Source organism: Glossina fuscipes, unplaced genomic scaffold (assembly GCF_014805625.2).
Source record: "Glossina fuscipes isolate IAEA_lab_2018 unplaced genomic scaffold, Yale_Gfus_2 116784, whole genome shotgun sequence".
Classification (NCBI taxonomy): Eukaryota; Metazoa; Arthropoda; class Insecta; order Diptera; family Glossinidae; genus Glossina; species Glossina fuscipes.
This window is the reverse complement of record NW_024006094.1, coordinates 1-7155: the sequence shown is the minus strand read 5'-3', so window position 1 is coordinate 7155 and position 7155 is coordinate 1.

Genomic DNA, 7155 nt, shown 5'->3' with positions numbered 1-7155 from the left:
TGAATATGGTAATGCCCCAAGTTAATCATTGATATTGTGGAGATATTAATTCGCAGTAAAGCGTACAAGCGGACCGGTTTCGGCCGTTTGTACGGAATAATGTGAATGTGAATTCATCAAACTATACCACATTCTTTCAATCATCAAGTGTATAGCTTTTTTGATCGCGCGCACCATATCTTTTGTGGCTTCCCTTTTCTATGAATTTTAGCTTTGTGAAGGCCCCGCCGTGTATATTTTTGTCAACACCAGATTACTCAATTGACTGTTCACATCTGCTGTCATTTTTGTCGTAGTGACTTTATGTTTGACCACAACTCCTTTTTAACGTTCGTGCATTTCTGTCAATTAAGACTTTGGGCTTCGTTCACTATTCCTTTTACCCGGTTTTATGTATATTGCAATTACCCGGAGTACTGGCGCTCATGAAACGTTAAACAGTTCAACTGATTTCGTCACAGAAACTCACGCTAACTGACCACCAACGATTTGCTCTCTTTCGAACTCTAAGAGATCACGCATTTCACCGATGTTCGCCTGTTTTAACCGCCGCACATCGAAGCGTATAACACATTGAAATATAACCTACAACACTTAGCACGTAAGCAGTGCAATATGTGCCCGTCTCCTCGTTTGCACGGTAACAGTGATGCCAATATATGTGTATATAATGTTCGCATTATTTTGTCCACCTCCAGGACATATATACCTGTTTATAGAGAATTCACGTTTCACTAATGCAATGAATTGAATTTTGCGCATTTGCTTAAAAGTGATTCAAGTCTATATGAAGCATTCGCTCGAAGCATCTGCCTCTCTGCTTCCCTCCATTCCCGGCTCTTTCCTAAAATCGCAATTACGATGAAAATTTACAGAAAAAAAAAAAAAAAAAAAACAGAACAACAACATCGAAAAGATGAAAAAGACCTTAGGCATAGAGCAGGCAAAGGATCGCGACTAATAATTCCAATGATCGCGAATTCAAATCTCAAATGCGGTAAAGTTTTCAATAAGGGCGAGCATTTCAGTCCATACTTTGCAAATTTATTTACAAATAAGTAAATAAAGGCCTAAATTTTAATTATTAAGTTTTCGCTGGAATACCGAACATCGTTGAAATCGGACCAAGGAACTCGTGCCTGCAACGAGCAATGCGTCATTCGTAAATGAGATGCGCTGCCTCAGGGTACTTTCAATCTATACAAATATTATTATTTACGATATCTATGGCGTTCTATTAAATTGTATAAAAATATGCTTTTTATTTTAAATATCGTATATTCGCATAACGTATCGTATACTAATTGATCTTTGCTCTCCGCATATATTATGCAATTAAATATCGTTGTATATATATACGGCATAAATGTTGCTTATCTATATGATGCACACGATATTATTATCAAATGTTTACTAAAGAGTTTCTTCGTTTCAGCACAAGTTAGTAATGCGTTTTAAAAAAAAAATAAATCAGTCCGAGCAGTACGTGAAATCTCTCTTATTCTTATTGCGCGTACATACATTTTTCATTGTAAAGATAAGTAAATGATGCTAACATAATAAAACTTTTAACAGCAGTCATCCGCTTATATTTTAAAAATTAATAATAAAGAAATTAACGTAACTTTTAGCAAAGCGCTTATCGTAAAATGTTAATTTATTTAGCTTATTACGCACTCAAGTCAAAACCGAACTCTTTACGTTTGCAATCCTTTGTTTAAGAATTCACTATATACTATGTTTATGAAATTTTATAAGAAATAGTATGCTAAACAATATTTCTCTCTAAATATAAAAATAAACCTTAAAAAAAATTAAAAATTTATCAGATACTGTAGATGATGTTCAATCATCTCATGTTGAGTACACATACTTTGGACATTTATAATAATAATAATAATAAGATGAGGTAACCTAATCTCATATAAATTTTTTGTCGAATATTTATATTTTATACCTTTGCCGGTTTATTATGCCTTAAGAACACGAAATCTCCACAGATGTAATTGTTATTCATTCAAACATAGAGATGAATATTGAAAACCAGAGATAAACTTCTGGCTTAGGCAAAAAGATCACTAGATCACTATACCGCTCTTCCTATGAGATATTACTTAGGTTATTCTAAACACAAGTTGTCGTTCGTCGATACTAATTTTCATAAGCGCACTTTCATAACATTTTGAAATTTTGATTACAAAAAAAAAAAAAAATTGTTGTTCTCTTATCATTGCAATCGCTGGATAATTTCATTTTGTCGAAAAGGAATAAACAACAACAGCTGACTAATTTCCCTACGCATATTAATCGATACTCTAAGCAACATCTATAATGCAATATCATATTCATCATTCATATATTATATTATTGTCATTGTCATTTAACTAACAATACTAGAGCGTATCGTAATGAATTTACAAAACAATAATAAAAGTTATTAAAAAATTTTACAAATTATTACAAACAGAATGGCAATAAGTATTTATAATCATCATCATTATTATTGTTATGTTTGAACTGGTTATTGCTAAAGATGCACTTGACTTGACTTTGTTACGATCATGTTTCCTTTTCGTTAACATTGTTTCAAAATTCACAATTCAATTGGTATGCATTAATTAATTGCAATCGTTTTACCATTAACTGTTGCGATAAACCGTAATCTGCATGCAAAATATTATTTGCTGATTAATCGATGTTGAAGGCACTCTTAAATTCCGATTTACTTAAAACATTTAAAGCAATTAAGGGGCAATAAATTTTCAATAAAATTCAAATATTTAATATTGCAAATAACGATGTATGTACGTGCGTTGCCGTTAAGATTGCTTTCTTTGGCAACCCGCTGTGTATTAACCCATATTTTCAAAGAAAAAAAAAAAACCAAAAAAAAAAAGAAAAAAAGAAGAGAAGTGAGCGCACTTGGATTCATCTCATCTCTCATTTCTATGCTGAGAAATGTGCATATGTATATATTATATATTACATATATATTTATATATATAAATATGTAATATATATATATATATGTATGTATTTATATATGTAATATATACGTATATATGTATGTATTTATATATGTAATATATATATATGTATGTGTTTATATATGTATATATATGTATATATATATATATATGTGTATGTATGTATGTATGTATGTTTCATATCGATCACCTAAAACTTCTAAATTGGTTGGTCTTATATCCTTTTCTCTTCCATCGACTCGTTGGCTATATAATCGATATTAGAATATGAAGCGACTTTCTTCAAACTTACAATTACTGATACGGCGAAAAGTGGGCAAAGGAGATCTTCTACAGAAGCCAAGTTTTATTTAAGTTTTAAAGCATGTGAAGGGCAACCGACAGTTTCACTTGCTATCACTCATCTTAGTTTTGCTTAAAAACTCATTTTTCTTTATCATCATATTTTCATTTATCTACGTTAGACTGAAGTATGTGGACCATCCATTTTTAAGCTCGGAACGTGAGCGTGATTAAAACACATTTCTAATTGAGATTTGGATCAATTTTTTTTTCAATGTATCGTTTGGATCTTAGTCAGTTGGGACCTTGGGAATTTGCTAAAACTTATTACAAAAACAATGGATCCATCAGTTTACACGATATCGTGTATGTGCGATGAAGTTTATATATGCTTGAAGGAACCCATTGCCATACAATCGCCGGCTATCCGATCGCAAACTGAAATTTCTCTGCTCGACGTACGGAGCTCGAACCGAAGTGGTTTTACGCTGTAAACAGCACAACATGGTTCACCTGCTCATCAACAAATATGGCGTAACAAGTGTAACGGTATCGATTATTTCAAGATTTCACATTTTTTTTTTTTTTTTCAATTAAGTTATAGTTAGCATAAGATTATTATTAATTTTTGCGCTTTTAAAAAATTAAACGTAATATTCTTTTTAATAATATTTATATTGTATCCTCGAAAATGCGATGCTTGTGTTTGATAGTAAAACTGTGAAGAGTCTGATAAGCCTTTTAAAAAAAAGTTTATGACGCGTAATAACGCAGTATGTAAGTTTTTAATTTTTTTTTATTTTTTTATTTTTTTGTCATTGTTGCATTAATTTTCAAGATGTCAGAAACAAGACATTTTTGATAACAAAAAAAAAAACAAAAAAAGTGAAAAATTTGAACTGAGTCAGTAGAGTTGCGAAATGTATTTTCAAATAAAGAAAATTAAAAAACAAATAAGTAAAATAATATAAAAATTCCTACGGAACGTACGTTAAATTTTTGAATTATTCGCGTACTTTCTAGATAGGATAACTTGATCAGGATTTGAAATTTCCATTGGCCAAGTTAAAAAAGGCGGCACTATCTACTTACCTATCTATCTACCTATCTATCGTTACGATACTGGGAAAAAAGCGTTACTTAGCATCTCTAGATTATACCACTAAACTGATTGGAATCAAAAGATGAAAAAAATCCTCATTTATTCCCCCAGAATTGCTTTATCGCCTTCAACGTGCTTACGCATTCGCTGCGAAGAGCTTATGTTAAAATTTTTTCCAATTTTTGGAAACAATTGATGAAATCTTTAAACAGTTTCTTCAACTTGGCTCTTGATTTCCCCGAAATGTGATTGTTCGAGTTAATTGAAGGGTCAGAAATCGCGAGCGATATTAAAGCGGACGAATGACGTCCTGGTAGTCAGAAATCATTATACTTTTTTTCTCTAAAATTGAATGGTCTTGTAATAAGTTAAGATTTTTAAACAAAAAAAAAACATTTTTTAAAATGGCACTCATTGACGATTGACGATAGTAAAAATCGAAAAACTGGTGCCCTTTATTTAGAAAAACACGTGTACCTCTGCAATTGCTTGCGTTGACATGTGATTCTACACAGATGTCAAAGTTACCGTAGCCATATAAAAAAATAAAAAAAAAATAAACAATTTTGTGTTTTGATAGCAGTCCGCTAATTAATTTTACTTTTTCTTTTCCGCACAGTGCTAAAGTCTGCGATTACCGCGGCTAATGCAGACAAGTTCACAATTGTTTTACTGGTATGTCGCAATTTATGCGCATTGTAGGTGTTTTCTATACCTATCGCGGAAGGATTTGTCAAATCGTGTGCAACGCCCAGAAGGAAGCTTCAGAGACTCCATAACGTATACGATGCTTGATAATGAGCATTCAATTCTGAGTCGATTTATGCATGTCCTTCTGTCCGTCTGTCTGTCTGTCTGCCCGTCTATGTGATATCTGTTGTAAACATTTTTCTAGCAGCTATCGAAAATTATGGGTTATTAAAAGTTCTTGAACGCAGGCTGATATCGAGAACAGACCGAATCGATTGAAGGACAGATCTATCATACCACGTAAACTGAGAATATCTCTTTTCTTCAGAAGGAATTTTAAATTGGTTTTTTGCTCATTATTCATACACAACATAGGATAAACGTAAACATACTTTCTGTGTTCGATGTTGTTAAATGAAAAATAGGTTGGATGGATAATTGCCAATGATAGCTTCTACAAAGTTCAGACTTTTCGAAATTAATTTCGTCAGTCTCACATGAACTAGTCCTTGCTGTAAAAAGTTGGTAGATTTTATTTAGCTTTTGTAGGTTTTTTTTTTTTCATCTGGACAGCGAAATGAGTCCCTTTTCCGTTAAGATTAAAGTTAAGATTAAGTTGAGGTTCTCCCGGCTATTAACTGTTTTATTTTTAAGTTTTTCTATCGAGACATATTTTCCTGTCCCCCCCATGGACCTAAACTTCTTTCAAATTTATGTTTATACTTACTTAATAAATAATTGATAAATATGAAAAAAATATGAAAGGAGCGAAATAGAAAAGAATATGCTTCGCCAACATGAAATAACATACATCTACTTTTCTGTCCACCTGTGTATACATACTTGTTTAATTCCAAGTATTACAAGTTGAATTTCACCTATGCTTCGTAATGCTTCGTAAGCACAGAAAACTCCAGAAAACAGGAATACTCTCTTCATTCTTCAACTTTCTTAAGCCAAGTGTCTTTAATGTCAACATTTAAAAAAAAAAACGTTTGCGAAATCCCAAAATTTAAAATAAAGTAAAAAAAAAAAAAAAAGGAATAAAATAAAGTATCATTTTACGATTGTTTTAAAATCGTTAATTAATGAAAAAAAAAAAAGAGAAAAGAAAGAATTAAATGCAATTGAATGCGAAATGGTCGGTAGTTAGCAGTAGCCAGACTGACTTATACAGCAAATGGTATTTCTCTCATGCACTAAGTTTGTTATAGACTTCACTACACTACTATGGACAAAGAGAAATTATTTGATGAGTTTCTCTATTAAGGTACCTAGGTAGGGTATCGATTATATACTTATTGTTATTGAAACTAAAATTGAAAGGTAAACGTGATAATAAACATTTGTACAAATAATAAATAATAGCAACAAATAATTTTCAAAGTCTAGGTCATTAATACGATATGCTTACTTTTCATTCATGCAAAGCAAATAAGGAAATTTTTTCCGCCTGCTTTTCAATATTTCATTCTTTTATACATACATATATATGAAAGAAGGGATAAATTACGAATCTGTACTCTATTAGTTAACATATAATGTTGAGCAGTTATACCACAAGATATATTAAATTTGCGCGAATGTGTCTGACACACAGATGAGAGACTGACGTTAGTTTCACTTACATTATATCGATCAATTGGAAATCATTTTGTTCCCTTTCTTATGCTCAACCTACAGGCCGTAATAATTATGCTACCGATGGACAAATCCTATTGAACTCTATTGATTGGATCGGATCCTTCCTCGTATAATGTTTTATTTCGCGGAATAGTGAATATGAAAACTAGTAATAGCATTATATTCGATCAAGACCAGATCTTTTATCGGATCGGATCGGATCGGATCCTTCCTCGTATAATGTTTTATTTCGAGGGATAGTGAATATGAAAACTAGTAATAGCATTATATTCGATCAAGACCAGATCTTTTATCGGATAGAATTGGATCGGATCCTTCCTCGTATAATGTTTTATTTCGCGGAATAGTGAATATGGAAACTAGTAATAGTATTATATTCGATCACGACCAGATCTTTTATCGGATCGGATCGGATCGGATCCTTCCTCGTATAATGTTTTATTTCGAGGA